This window comes from Ranitomeya variabilis, chromosome 8 (genome assembly GCF_051348905.1).
Source record: "Ranitomeya variabilis isolate aRanVar5 chromosome 8, aRanVar5.hap1, whole genome shotgun sequence".
Lineage (NCBI taxonomy): Eukaryota > Metazoa > Chordata > Amphibia > Anura > Dendrobatidae > Ranitomeya > Ranitomeya variabilis.
In genome coordinates, this window is record NC_135239.1 from 46,492,228 (window position 1) to 46,508,211 (window position 15,984).

The 15,984-nt window shown below is 44.3% G+C and overlaps 1 protein-coding gene across 1 annotated transcript in view; it reads left to right on the plus strand.

Annotated features, from left to right (window-relative positions):
* LOC143788805 (uncharacterized) overlaps positions 1–15,984 on the plus strand; it is a 187,703-nt gene that overhangs the window by 7,415 nt on the left and 164,304 nt on the right. The gene's annotated exons all lie outside the window — the stretch shown is intronic.

The following is a 15,984-nucleotide window of genomic DNA, read 5'->3' on the forward strand; positions in this document are numbered from 1 at the left end:
TCTCTAGCAAACTTCAGATGGGCCCGGACATGTACTGGCTTAAGCAGTGGGACATGTCTGGCACTGCAGGATCTGAGTCCATGGTGGCGTAGTGTGTTACTTATGGTAGGCCTTGTTACATTGGTCCCAGCTCTCTGCGGTTCATTCACTAGTTCCCCCCGCGTGGTTCTGGGATTTTTGCTCACCGTTCTTGTGATCATTCTGACCCCACGGGGTGGGATTTTGCGTGGAGCCCCAGATCAAGGGAGATTATCAGTGGTCTTGTATGTCTTCCATTTTCTAATTATTGCTCCCACTGTTGATTTCTTCACTCCAAGCTGGTTGGCTATTGCAGATTCAGACTTCCCAGCCTGGTGCAGGGCTACAATTTTGTTTCTGGTGTCCTTTGACAGCTCTTTGGTCTTCACCATAGTGGAGTTTGGAGTCAGACTGTTTGAGGGTGTGCACAGGTGTCTTTTTATACTGATAACAAGTTTAAACAGGTGCAATTACTACAGGTAATGAGTGGAGGAAAGAGGAGACTCTTAAAGAAGAAGTTACAGGTCTGTGAGAGCCAGAAATCTTGATTGTTTGTTTCTGACCAAATACTTATTTTCCACCATAAAATGCAAATAAAATGATAAAAAAACAGACAATGTGATTTTCTGGATTTTTTTTTCTCAGTTTGTCTCCCATAGTTGAGGTCTACCTATGATGTAAATTACAGACGCCTCTCATCTTTTTAAGTGGTGGAACTTGCACTATTGCTGACTGACTAAATACTTTTTTGCCCCACTGTATATCTCTGCTTGTCATTCCTGAGGGAATTGACGAGGTCCTGTTGGGGATACCTTGGCTACGGTACCACTCTCCTCACATCGAGTGGTCCTCAGGCAGAATTCTGGGATGAGGTGAATCTTGTGGGGGTAGGTGTCAGAGGGAGTGCGATCAGGTTGCTACTACAGAGGTACCCGCAGATCTATCCTCTCTCCCCAAGCAATATTGGTCCTTTGCAGACGTGTTCTCCAAAAAGGCGGCGGAGACCCTTCCGCCCCATCACCCCTATGACTGTCCTATTGATCTCTTGCCTGGTGCTGAGCCTCCCCGGGGTTGAGTCTATCCGTTATCTCTCCCGGAGACGGAGGCAATGTCTCAGTACATTCAGGAGAATCTGGCAAGAGGGTTCATCAGGAAGTCAGTGTCACCAGCTGGGGCAGGGTTCTTTTTCGTGCAGAAGAAGAATGGGGGAACTACATCCATGCATAGACTACAAGGGTCTTAACGCTATCACCGTTAATAATAAGTATCCTTTGCCCTTGATATCTGAGCTCTTCGATAGGCTTGGGGGAGCTAGGGTGTTTACTAAACTAGATCTGCGGGGTGCTTACAACCTGATTCGCATCCGTGAGGGGGACGAATGGAAAACGGCATTTAACCCTTTCACGACATGCGCCCTACATGTACTGCGCATGTCGGGTCCCCTGCTTTGATGTGCGCTCCGGCGGTGAGCACACATCAAAGTCGCGACATGTCAGCTGTTTTGTACAGCTGACATGTGCGCGCAATAGCGGCGGGTGAAATCGCTATTCACCCGCCGCTATTAACCTGTTAAATGCCGCTGTCAAATGCAGACAGCGGCATTTAACTACCGCATCCGGCCGGGCGGCCGGAAATGACGTCATCGCCGACCCCTGTCACATGATCGGGGGTCGGCGATGTGTCAGGATGGTAACCATAGAGGTCCTTGAGACCTCTATGGTTACTGATTGCCGGTAGCTGTGAGCGCCGCCCCCTGTGGTCGGCGCTCACAGCACACCTGCATTTCAGCTACATAGCAGCGATCTGATGATCGCTGCTATGTAGCTGAGCCGATTGAGTGGTGCCAGATTCTAGCCTCCCATGGAGGCTATTGAAACATGGCACAAGTAAAAAAAAAAATGTTTTTAAAAATATGAAAAAAATATAAAAAATATAAAAGTTTAAATCACCCCCCTTTCGCCCCATCCTAAAAAAAACAGTAAAAAAAAAATCAAACCTACACATATTTGGTATCACCGCGTTCAGAATCGCCAGATCTATAAAAAAAAAAAAAGCATTAACATGATCGCTAAACAGCGTAGCGAGAAAAAAATCCGAAACGCCAGAATTGTTTTTTTGGTCACCGCGACATTGCATTAAAATGTAATAACGGGCGATCAAAAGAACGTATCTGCACCAAAATGGTATAATTAAGAACGACAGCACGGCGTGCAAAAAATAAGCCCTCACACGACCCCAGATCACGAAAAATGGAGACGCTACAGGTATCAGAAAATGGCGTTTGGTTTTTTTTTGTTTGTTTTTTTAAGCAAAGTTTTTTGAATTTTTTTTAACCACTTAGATAAAAAATAACCTAGACATGTTAGGTGTCTATGAGCTCGTAATGACCTGGAGAATCATAATATCCAGTCAGTTTTAGCATTTAGTGAACCTAGCAAAAAAGCCAAACAAAAAACAATTGTGGGATTGCACTTTTTTTTGCAATTTCACCGCACTTGGAATTTTTTTCCCGATTTCTAGTACACGACATGGTAAAACCAATGATGTTGTTCAAAAGTACAACTCGTCCCGCAAAAAATAAGCCCTCACATGGCCATTTTGCAGAAAAATAAAAAAGTTATGGCTCTGGGAAGGAGGGGAGCGAAAAACGAAAACACAAAAACGAAAAAGGGCCGCGACTTGAAGGGGTTAACACCAGAGATGGGCACTATGAGTATCTGGTGATGCCCTTCGGGCTCTGTAATGCCCCAGCCGTTTTCCAAGACTTTGTCAACGACATCTTCCGGGATATGCTTTCCACCTCGGTTGTAGTCTATCTGGATGATATTCTCATCTTTTCTCCAGATATTGACTCCCACCGGAGAGATGTTGGCAGAGTCTTCGACCTCCTACGGGCAAACTCTCTTTATGCAAAGTTGGAGAAGTGTATGTTTGAGCAGGAGTCTTTACCTTTCCTGGGCTATATCATCTCCGCCCAGGGATTGGCTATGGATCCTGCCAAACTGCAGGTTGTGATGGACTGGCAAGAGCCCCATTCTCTTAAGGCGGTGCAGCGCTTTATGGGGTTCATTAACCCCTTCCTGACATCTGACGTACTTGTAATATGCATTAATTAAATCTTGTACCTTGTCTCTTTAAGAAAGATGAGATGTAGAGAATTGTGGGTAGTTACAGAGAGGAGGGGGAGAAGTTACTTTCACTTTGTCATGCATGCAGAGACAAGCTTATGCAACGTGCTAAAGAGAAATAAAGATAATGAAGATTTACTAGTGTGGATTACTCACAAAGTGTGGACATTACAACTGGCGACGAGGATGGGATGAAAATCTTCTGCTGCAGTGAGTACTAATCCCTATTTTACTGATCCACACGGCTGCACCACTGAAAAACTTCATCATGGCTGAATACTTACACAGTTTCCCACAGTTTGATATGACTGATGTCACTAATCTCTCCCATAACTGGAGAAAATGGTTGAGCAGATTTGAGAACCTTCTAGAAGCCATAGATATAAAAGAGGAGAAAAGAAAGAAAGCATTACTTTTACATTGTGCAGGCACAGGAGTCTATGATATCTACTGCACATTACCTGCATCTGAGACAGATACATACAGCGATTGCAGCAAAGCTCTCACTGATTACTTCAATCCCAAACAAAACATCAGATATGAGAGATACAAATTCAGAATTGCTAAGCAGCTTCCTGAAGAATCCATAGACACCTATGTCACACGACTGAGGGAGCTAGCACATGGATGTGCATTCACAGATACAGATGATGAAATCCTAACTCAGGTAATCATCACCTGCTCATCTAACAAAATAAGGCGCAAAGCTCTGCAGCAAGATCTCTCTTTACATGAATTACTCAAAATAGCCCGTGCTACGGAAATAGCAGATCATCAGGCTACTACAATGGAGAATGGGGAAAAGTCACAGGTACATAATCTCGTGCATAAAAATACACAAGACAAGCAAACCCCGAAACAGAAAAAATGTTATAGATGTGGACAGGAGTTCCCTCACCGCCTGAACAGATGTCCAGCTATAGGACAGACATGCAATAAGTGTGGAAAAGGGAACCATTTGGCAGCTGTCTGCAGATCAGCACAATACAAGCCTTCTCTGCCTATGACACGGCCTGCAGATGTAAAAATGGTAAATCAGGATACAGAAGAAGCATCTGGAGCAGAAAACTACGTGTTCACCACCTCTGCCACTGGCTCTGTACAGTCCCCCTGTATCACACTCCCAATCTGCGACACCAATATCACGTTTACAATAGATACGGGAGCGTCAGTGGACATCATAGACAGCACTACCTATGAGCAATTGAAGACAAAGCCAGTTTTGCAGCAAGTACATACTAAAATCTTCCCATATGGATCTAAAATACCTCTAACTACCAGAGGGCAGTTTGATGTTGAACTGAGCTATAAAGACAATAAGCAGAAAACTACCTTTCATGCGTTACAAGGATCAGGAGGCTGTCTTCTCAGCTATCACACTGCCTTGAAGCTAGGTCTCATCCAAATTATCCATACCATAACTGATTCTGCGGACATGGATATACAAACCATGGTGAATAATTTTCCCTCCCTATTTAGTGGCTTGGGGAAACTAAAAGACTCTCAAGTACATCTTCATGTGGACGATAGTGTTCGCCCAGTGGCCCAGTCACATAGGCGCATTCCATTTCACCTGAGAAGGAAAGTAGAAAAAGAACTCCAATTCCTCATGGACGAGGACGTTATCGAAACCGTTACTGGGCCCACTCCCTGGGTCTCACCACTGGTGGTAGTTCCTAAACCAAAGGCTCCTGACCAGGTGAGATTGTGTGTTGACATGCGCCTACCCAACACTGCCATTCAGAGAGAAAGACATATCTCACCCACAATTGATGACATCATTCATGTGTTAAATGGAGCGACCGTCTTTTCAAAACTCGATCTCAATAAGGGCTATCACCAGTTAGAGCTGAGTCCAGAATCCAGATATTTGACAACATTTTCCACACATGTGGGCCTCAGAAGATATAAAAGATTGACTTTTTGGGTCTGCTCTGCAGCGGAAATTTTTCAGGATGCAATAAGGGGCGTTATTCAGAACATTCCAAATGCCTTTAATTACAGTGATGACATACTGGTGTTTGGCAAAACTCAAGCTGAACACAATCGTGCTCTATATGCCGTCTTTGAATGCCTCCTCTCTGCTGGACTCACCTTAAACAAGGAAAAATGTGAATTTGATAAAAATTCATTAGAGTTTTACGGTCATATTTTTTCGGCAAAAGGGGTACAACCTGATCCCAAGAAAGTGGAATCCATTAAATCAGCCTCAATTCCACAAGATGCCAGTGAAGTACGCTCGTTTCTTGGAATGGCCAGTTATTGTGCTAGATACATTCCAAACTTCTCAACAATTAACAGTCCATTAAGGGAACTTACAAAACAGAGTTGTGTTTTTCAATGGTCTCCAGACTGTCAAAATGCATTTGAAACAATTAAAACTGAACTTTGCTCAACAACCACAATGGCCTATTTTGATCCAGCTCTCCAAACTGAGCTAATTGTGGACGCCAGTCCCGTGGGGCTGGGTGCCATCTTAGCACAATATAAAGATAACAATCAAAATCCTCAGATTATTTCTTATGCAAGTGAAAGCTTAACAAGCACGGAACGGAAATATTCACAACCTGAAAAAGAAAGCTTGGCAGTTGTCTGGGGATGCGAACATTTTCACTTATTTCTGTATGGAGCTCCCTTCACTGTTGTCACAGATCATCAAGCACTCCTTATGATCTTTGGAAATCCCAGAGCTAAAATGCCTGCACGCATAGAACGGTGGGGACTACGTCTACAGGACTACAACTACAAAATTGTCCACAAGCCTGGAAAATTCAGCAATCCCGCTGACTATCTGTCAAGATATCCGATGACTGATGATCTACCTGAGCATTCCGCCATTGAAGAATACATATGCTTCATTACAGCCCATGCAGTACCAAAAGCTCTTTCCATTGATCACTTTGTGAACGCCACAACAAGTGACAAGACACTACGTGCTTTAATACAAATCATCCGAAATCGAAGGTGGCATGAAATTCAAAGAGAAAAATTTCCCGATCCTGAGATTGATCTGACAGAATTAAAACTATTCTCAAGTGTACGGTATGAACTATCTGTCACTGAGGAATGCCTCATCCTTCGAGGTACCAAATTGGTTGTACCTAAGACTCTGCGCAGCTTAGTAATACAGATAGCGCATGAAGGTCATCTGGGAATTGTTGGCACAAAGAAATTACTCAGAGAAAAAGTGTGGTTCCCAAACATGGATCAATTGGTGGAAGAGAAGGTTAAACACTGTTCCACCTGCCAAGTTATCACTCCATCATCACAGCTGGAGCCTTTACAAATGTCACCTCTACCCACTGCTGTCTGGGAGGAGGTGGCAGTCGATATATATGGATCGTTACCAAATGGCCAATACATTCTAGTAACAATTGACGAATATTCCAGATACCCTGTCATTTCTTTTATCTCTTCAGCATCTGCTACTAGTGTGATACCAGAACTGGATAACATATTTTCAGCATATGGCATTCCAAGAGTGGTCAAAACGGACAATGGACCTCCATTCAATGGACACGTGTTCACACAATTTGCTGAATACTTGGGGTTCAGTCACAGAAAAATCACACCGTGCTGGCCGCAAGCAAATGGAATAGTCGAACGCTTCATGCGCACCATGGGGAAACTAATCAAGGCAGCTAGCCTGGAGCACACCCCACTGAAACAGTCATTGTACAAATTCATGCGCAATTACCGCAATACGCCACATTCTACTACCAATGCTGCTCCAGCGCATCTAATGTTTGGCAGAACTCTGCATATACGAATCCCTGACATAGTCAGTCGTCCTGTACCAAGTGACTCCTCTGTGCGCCTAGCAGACTCTTCCAACAAACAAACCATGAAACACTATGCAGACAGAAGGCGAAGGGCACAGCCAAATGCTATCAAAAGAGGTGACGTCGTTGTGGTGCGTCAGAGACCAACCAACAAGACTTCAGCTGCATATTGTCCCGCAAAATATAACGTTATTGACAAGAAAGGCAGCATGGTCACGGCTGAGAGGGATGGACACTCCATAACTCGAAACTCTTCACATTTCAAAATTATTCCTCAAAATAATGACAATGGACATTCTCTGGGGGAAGATTCGGCACTCAACAGTGGAGAGAATCACCAGGAGGCAACAAGTTCTTCATTAATGGACACCATCGCTGAGCCCAGACGTTATCCATCAAGAGAGAGAAGGGCTCCATCCAGACTTATTGAAGAAGCGTGACTTCTTTTCTTTAACAGGGCAAAATGGACATACGTTTTCTTGGACATTTTTCTTGTTGCATCATTAGTTCATGTTATTTTATTTTAGTTTTATTCGTTTAAAAAAAAAAAAAGGGGATGTTGTAATATGCATTAATTAAATCTTGTACCTTGTCTCTTTAAGAAAGATGAGATGTAGAGAATTGTGGGTAGTTACAGAGAGGAGGGGGAGAAGTTACTTTCACTTTGTCATGCATGCAGAGACAAGCTTATGCAACGTGCTAAAGAGAAATAAAGATAATGAAGATTTACTAGTGTGGATTACTTACAAAGTGTGGACACTACAGTACTATCCCGTCGAGGTGGGGTGGGCCCGTATGACCACCAACGGGATAGTACGTCATAGCCGATCGGCCGCGCTCACGGGGGGATCATGGCCGATCGCGGCCGGGTGTCAGCTGATTATTACAGCTGACATCCGGTACTATGTACCAGGAGTGGTCACGGACCGTCCCGGCACATTAACCCCCGGCACACTGCGATCAAACATGATCGCGGTGTGCTGGCGGTATAGCGAAGCATCGCGCAGGGAGGGGGCTCCCTGCGGGCTTCCCTGAGACCCCCGGAGCAACGCGATGTGATCGCGTTGCTCCGAGGGTCTCTTACCTCCTATCCCTGCAGGTGCCCGGATCCAAGATGGCCGTGGCATCCGGGTCCTGCAGGGAGGGAGGTGGCTTACCGAGTGCCTGCTCAGAGCAGACGCTGGTAGGCCTGCAGCCCTGTAAGTGAGATTGGTGATCTGACAGAGTGCTGTGCAAACTATCAGATCACCGATCTGTGATGTCCCCCCCTGGGACAAAGTAAAAAAGTAAAAAAAAAAACATTTCCACATGTGTAAAAAAAAAAATAAAAAATAAATTCTAAATAAAGAAAAAAAAAATATTCCCATAAATACATTTCTTTTTGTAAAAAAAAACAAAAAAAACAATAAAAGTACACATATTTAGTATCGCCGCATCCGTAACGACCCCACCTATAAAACTATATCACTAGTTAACCCCTTCATTGAACACCGTAAGAAAAAAAAAAAAAAAAAACGAGCCAAAAAACAACACTTTATCATCATACCGCCGAACAAAAAGTGGAATAGCACGCGATCAAAAAGACGGATATAAATAACCATGGTACCGCTGAAAACATCATCTTGTCCCTCAAAAATCGAGCTGCCATACAGCATTATCAAAGAAAAAATAAAAAAGTTATAGTCCTCAGAATAAAGCGATGCCAAAATAATTATTTTTTCTATAAAATAGCTTTTATCGTATAAAAGCGCCAAAACATAAAAAAATATAAATGAGGTATAGCTGTATTCGTACTGACCCGACTAATCAATTTTACCAAACATGGAACGGTATAAACGCCTCCCCCAAAAGAAATTCATGAATAGCTGGTTTTTGGTCATTCTGCCTCACAAAAATCGGAATAAAAAGCAATAAAAAAATGTCATGTGCCTGAAAATGTTATCAATAAAAACGTCAACTCGTCCCGCAAAAAACAAGACCTCACATGACTCTGTAAACCAAAATATGGAAAAATTATAGGTCTCAAAATGTGGAGACGCAAAAACTTTTTTGCTATAAAAAGCGTCTTTTAGTGTGTGACAGCTGCCAATCATAAAAATCCGATATAAAAAACGCTATAAAAGTAAATCAAACCCCCCTTTATCTCCCCCTTAGGGAAAAATAAAAAAATTTAAAAAATGTATTTATTTCCATTTCCCCGTTAGGGTTAGGGTTAGAGTTAGGGCTAGGGTTATGGCTAGGGTTAGGGTTAGCGCTAGGGTTAGGGCTAGGGTTAGGGCTAGGGTTAGGGTTGGGGCTTGAGTTAGGGCTAGGGTTGGGGCTAAAGTTAGGGTTAGGGTTGGGGCTAAAGTTAAGGTTAGGGTTGGGGCTAAAGTTAGGGTTTGGATTACATTTACGGTTGGGATTAGGGTTAGGGGTGTGTCAGGGTTAGGGGTATGGTTAGGGTTACCGTTGGGATTAGGGTTAGGGGTGTGTTTGGATTAGGGTTTCAGGTAGAATTGGGGAGTTTCCACTGTTCAGGCACATCAGGAGCTCTCAAAACGCGACACGGCGTCCGATCTCAATTCCAGCCAATTCTGAGTTGAAAAAGTAAAACAGTGCTCCTTCCCTTCTGAGCTCTCCCGTGCGCCCAAACAGGGGTTAACCCCAACATATGGGGCATCAGCGTACTCGGGACAAATTGAACAACAACTTTTGTGGTCCAAGTTCTCTTGTTATCCTTGGGAAAATAAAAATTTGGGGGGCTAAAAATAATTTTTGTGGGGGAAAAAAAAGATTTTTTATTTTCACGGCTCTGTGTTATAAACTGTAGTGAAACACTTGGGGGTTCAAAGCTCTCAAAACACATCTAGATAAGTTCCTTAGGGGGTCTACTTTCCAAAATGGTGTCAATTGTGTGGGGTTTTAATGTTTAGGCACATCAGGGGCTCTCCAAATGCGACATGGTGTCCCATCTCAATTCCAGTCAATTTTGCATTGAAAAGTCAAACGGTGCTCCTTCCCTTCCGAGCTCTGCCATGCGCCCAAACAGTCGTTTACCCCCACATATAGGGTATGGGCATACTCAGGACAAATTGTACAACAACTTTTGGGGGCCATTTTCTCCTGTTACCATTGGAAAAATAAAACAAATTGGAGCTGAAATAAATTTTGTGTGAAAAAAAGTTAAATGTACATTTTTATTTAAACATTCCAAAAATTCCTGTGAAACACCTGAAGGGTTAATAAACTTCTTGAATGTGGTTTTGAGCACCTTGAGGGGTGCAGTTTTTAGAATGGTGTCACACTTGAGTATTTTCTATCATATAGACCCCTCAAAATGACTTCAAATGAGATGTGGTCCCTAAAAAATAATGGTGTTGTAAAAATGAGAAATTTCTGGTCAATTTTAACCCTTATAACTCCCTAAAAAAAAAAAATTTTGTTCCAAAATTGTGCTGATGTAAAGTAGACACTTGGAAAATGTTACTTATTAAGTATTTTGTGTGGCATATCTCTGATTTTATTGCATAAAAATTAAAAGTTGGAAAATTGAAAAATTTTCAAAATTTTCACCAAATTTCCATTTTTTTCACAAATAAACGCAGGTAATATCAAAGAAATTTTACCACTATCATGAAGTACAATATGTCACGAGAAAACGTTGTCAGAATTACCAGGATCCGTTGAAGCGTTCCAGAGTTATAACCTCATAAAGAGACAGTGGTCAGAATTGTAAAAATTGGCCTGGTCATTAACGTGCAAACCACCCTTGGGGGTGAAGGGGTTAATTATTACCGCCAGTTCATTCCCCACTTCTCAACTCTGGTAGCTCCCTTGGTAGCCCTCACCAAGAAGGGAGCGAATCCCAAATTGTGGTCGGAAAGGTCTCCAAGGCCTTCACTTCTATAAAGTCTCATTTTGCTAGCGCTCCCATCTTACATCGTCCCGATGTGGATAAGCCATTCCTAATGGAGGTGGATGCCTCATCCGTTGGTGCTGGAGCAGTCCTCTATCAAAAGGATGCTCAAGGTCGGAAGCATCCCTGCTTCTTCTTCTCTAAGACCTTCACACCAGCGGAGAGAAATTACTCCATCGGGGACAGGGAGTTGCTAGCAATGAAGTTGGCCTTTTCGGAGTGGAGACATCTTCTGGAAGGTGCGCGGTTTCCCTTCCAAGTCTTCACGGACCACAAAAATTTGGTCTATTTGCATACAGCCCAGCGGCTGAATTCTCGTCAGGCCAGATGGTCCTTATTCTTCTCCCGGTTCCATTTCACTCTCCATTATCTCGCCGGGGAGAAGAATATTCATGCTGACGCTCTCTCTCGCTCCCTTGTGTCATCTGAGGAGGAGGAAGAGGAGCCTCGGCTTATTGTCCCTGCGGAGAGTCTGAGAACCGTAGCTCCGGTTTCCCTAGAGTCAGTGCCTTCGGGCAAGACTTTTGTTCCCATCAATCTGCGACCGGAGGTTCTCTCTTGGGCTCATTCCTCCAGGGTGGGTGGACACTTTGGGACAAAAAGGACATCTGAGCTGCTGGCGAGGACATACTGGTGGCCGCATATGCTCCGAGATGTGAGAGATTACGTTCTGGCGTGTGTCTCCTGCGCCAAAATTAAGTCTCCTCGACAACGGCCAGCTGGTTTGTTATACCCTTTGCCGGTGGCAGACAGGCCCTGGGAGATAGTCGGGATGGACTTTGTGGTGGGTTTGCCAAGTCTCGTGGCTGTACAGTCATTTGGGTAATCACGGACCATTTTTCTAAAATGGTGCATTTGGTGCCGCTTCCTTGGCTACCTTCTGCACTGCCCTTGGCAACGTTGTTTATTAGACATATCTTCCGCCTTCACGGTATGCCAGACAAAATTGTCTGTGACCGGGGTCCCCAGTTTGCGTCTCGGTTCTGGAGAGAGCTTTGTCATCTTCTCAGGATTGAGTTAAATCTCTCTTCTGCCTATCATTCCGAGACGAATGGGTTGGTAGAGAGAGCCAACCAGACCTTGGTCACATATCTGCGACATTTTGTCTCTGCTAGGCAAGATGACTGGGCATCTTTGCTATCGTGGGCGGAGTTTGCTCTGAACAATGCTGTAGCTGACTCCACTGGGCAGACTCCATTCCTCCTTAACTATGGTCAGCATCCGCGGGTACCTGTGCCCATGCCCGTGTCCTCCGCCGATTTCAGGGTGGCAGACTGGGCTGTGGAGGCACGGGAAATTTGGGATCGCACTCAGGATGCCATTCAGGCTTCCAAGGAGAGAATGAGGTCCTCTGTTATGATCTGGTGGCCTAGGAGCAGCATGAGACGTACTCTGGAGAAGGTGGTACCTGTACTGACCGCAAACCCTGAACTTAGCACCGCAACTAGAAGTAGCCGTGGAATGTACCTAACATGACCTAGACATCTCGACACAGCCGGAGGACTAAATACCCCTAAAGATAGAAACGGGAAAGCTATCTTGCCTCAGAGAAAATCCCCAAAGGATAGACAGTCCCCCACAAATATTGACTATGAGAGGAGAGGGAAATAACATACGCAGACTGAAAACAGGATTTAGCAAAGGAGGCCACTTCTAACTAAATAGAAAGAACAGGACAGAGTACTGTGCGGTCAGTATTAAAATACTAGAAAATATCCACCACAGAAAATACCAAAATCTCCACATCTAACTAAGGATATGGAGGGGGCAAATCTGCATCTCCAGAGATACCAGCTTGGCTGAATAAATCCTTACACAGACAAAGCTGGACAAGAAAAAACATAGAAATGCACTGAACTAATAAGCCCACAACATGTGGACTGAAAAAACAAAGCCAGAACTTATCTTTGTTGCTTTGGACAGCATAGCAGGAGAAACCAGGCAGAGACGTGAATCCTCCAGAAAACAATGGACAACTGGCACTAACTAAAGGGTCCAACAAGACTAAATAACCCAGTAAATTGAACTAAATGGGCACACCTGATGAAAGCTGCAATCCAAAGATAGCAGCAGTACCACTTATAACCACCGGAGGGAGCCCAAGAGCAGAATTCACAACAGTCCTCCGCCGATGCACATCGGCGCCCCGCTCCGACTTTTGCTCCTGGCGACTTGGTGTGGCTCACCGCCCGTAACATCAGGCTGCGAGTTGAGTCCACTAAGTTTGCGCCTCGCTACTTAGGTCCTTTCAAGGTCCTCGAACAGGTTAACCCTGTGGTCTACCGTCTGGCCCTTCCTCCACGCTTGGGTATCACTGACACCTTTCATGTCTCCCTCTTGAAACCCGTATACATGTCCCGGTTTTCTGAGTCATCTGCCGGGACATCGGGTTCGTCTACGGATGATTACGAGGTGAACACTATTTTGGGGTACAAGGTGGTACGTGGTAAAAATATCCTATTTGGTGGATTGGAAGGGTTATGGCCCTGAGGGCAGGTCCTGGGAGCCTGTTGAGCACATTCGGGCTCTGCAGCTCATTGCTGCCTTCGAACATAGCGAGGCCAAAGAAGGGGGGGGGGGGCAATGTTTGGGGTCAAGTTTCTGCCTCTGCAAAGGGGGAATCTCAGGCCATCTCCACTGCGGTCTCCCATTCTTCTCCGGCCGCAGTGGAACCTGCTCAGCGGGGACGTCGATCCCAGCGTCTCACTCAGTCTGACTCTGTGCTAAGAGTTACTGCTGCGTTTCCTGCTTCTGCTGTTGAGGTCAGTGCTGGGCAGCGGCGAGCAGACGCTTCTGGGACTAAGTCCTGCTTTTCACGTTCTGAGCATGCCCAGGGTAAGATCTCTCAGTGGAGATCGAGGGTCACATGATCAGATACTGCAGCTAGCTCATTGGTCCTTCTTTGAAGGGCCTTGTAGGTGCTAGGACTAAGTCCTGCTTTGCACTCTGAGCATTCCCAGGGCAAGATCTCTCAGTGGAGATCTGGGGTCACATGCTCAGGTACTGCAGCAACTCCATTGGTCCTTCTCTGAAGGTCCTAAACGTGCTGCAACTATTTAAGGCTCGCATGGCCGCACGGCCATGTGCTAGTATTGTCTTTTGTAAATGTGTGTGTGTTGTGAGTTAAAGTCGTTCTTTAAAATCCCCTCCCTATTGTATGACTGCTTGTGGAAGGTGGATGATTGCTATCTAGCGCCCGACTTAGCCATCAGCACGTTACACACATTTCAGCATCTATTTGCTGTGACCGCCAGTGCAGCGCCGTGCGCTTTCTCTGCGCTTTCCTGACCCAAGCCTGGGTGGTTAGTGGCGTACGCCAGTGTGGCACCGCATGCACTCTCGTGCTTCTTAAATAATATTATTTCTGTTTCTCTGACACCCCAGTAGCGGTGTCGAGCACATGAGGTCTTTATGAACTCAAATCCTGAGTCTAGGGATTGAGTTCTGAGACTCCTTGCTTGCGCTCTTGGTGCGGTACCGCGGCCCTGTGACGCAACAGGGTTCGCTTCCTTCACACAGGGTGAAGTTAACACATGTGTGTATTCATATTGTACCGCCATATCGTCCGTCTCTACTAGCAGCAGGGTTTTCACCTGCACGGTGGACCTCGGACTGCGAACGCACCTAATACCATTACATCTTAAACTTGGTGCGTTCCGCCAGTCCTAACAATGATGGCCAGCCAGCTGCCAGTTTGCTGAGATAATATGGGCTTGGAAGCCATAAATATGCTCAGTTGTTCTGGTCACCTCAGCTCCTCGCCAGTCCTCCAATGGCTTCTCAAGGCGCCCATCATCTCCAGTGCCAGTCTCACATTCACTCTTTGCCAGTGTTTCTGACATTAGGTAAGCTTCAACGCATGTTCTGATGTTATGATGTCATGACATTCTCTGTCTCACGTGAATGCATCAGACAACACATGAAATGACATCATGACTGATGAAGAGGAGACTGGTGGCGAAGTGGATCAGGTGCCTTTAGAAGTTAGTGGAGGACGAATGAGGAGCTGCGGGTAAGGGGCTATGTATGCTATGTTATTGATTTTTAACCCCTTCCCACCAACATGCTTATTATTCTCCAAGGTTGGGAGACTTCACAGCATAATACATTTTTTTTCTCTTTTTACAATGTGAATTGAATTTCTTGGCTGAATTTAAGCAAATTTGCTGAATTAAATTTTTATCAAATCACCGATTTAAGTGCTATATCTTCAATTGAATAATTTAAAACATACTCTTTATTTCAATCATTAAAAAGTTATCTATCAAATTAATTTCCAAATTTTCCTTAAAATATATATTATCCGACTCAAGTTTTTTTTGTCTCTATTCAGAGAGGGAAAGGTTTCACCACAATAGGTTTCTAATATACTTCACTCATATTATAATCACAAAAGCAAGTTAAATCTAGTCTAAATTAGATTTATGAAACACATAATAAATGATCATCGCTAAATAAGTATGTAAATTAGTAATACACAGCACCATCGATAAATGCTTTAATATTATAGTCTACCTCTAGACATAATTGTACAGTCTGCATGAAATATTACAGCCAGGGTGCACAACCTTTTCTGATCCGATAGTCACAATGTCACATTAAATCACTTTGAAGGGCCAAAATAAAACCTATAAGTGTCTTTCCATCAGAGACATTTCTGGCAAATCAAAATTAATTGGCTCATAGATAGGAATCTGAAAACCAGTAAGAGGGGAAGACCATGTGTGAACATGGTTCTACCCATTGTAAACCTGAATGCCATAAACTACAAGATAGAGAGCTACAAGTATAGATGGCCAGATGTAGAACTCATATACATCTTCTTGGAGTAACAAAGAGGGGTCAAGGGACCCCATACTCCTAAAATTTATTTTGCATAAATGGCTGCTAACCCTTTTTTTTTTCATGGAATCTACATGCAAAAATAGTTGCACGCAGGTTAAGCATTTCTGTAACCAGATGATTGGGGGCTGCACGGAATGGTATAGTGGACTACATCTGAAGCTTGTGCACCTCTGATTTACATCAAAAGTTAAGCAGATAAATTGCTTGTATTGGGCCTGAGAAAGGTGGCATTCAGAATAAATCTCTGGGTGAGGTTGCCATCTTTATGCCCTTAACAGTGGCATTCATACCTAGCGGAAGGGTGCATCCAATG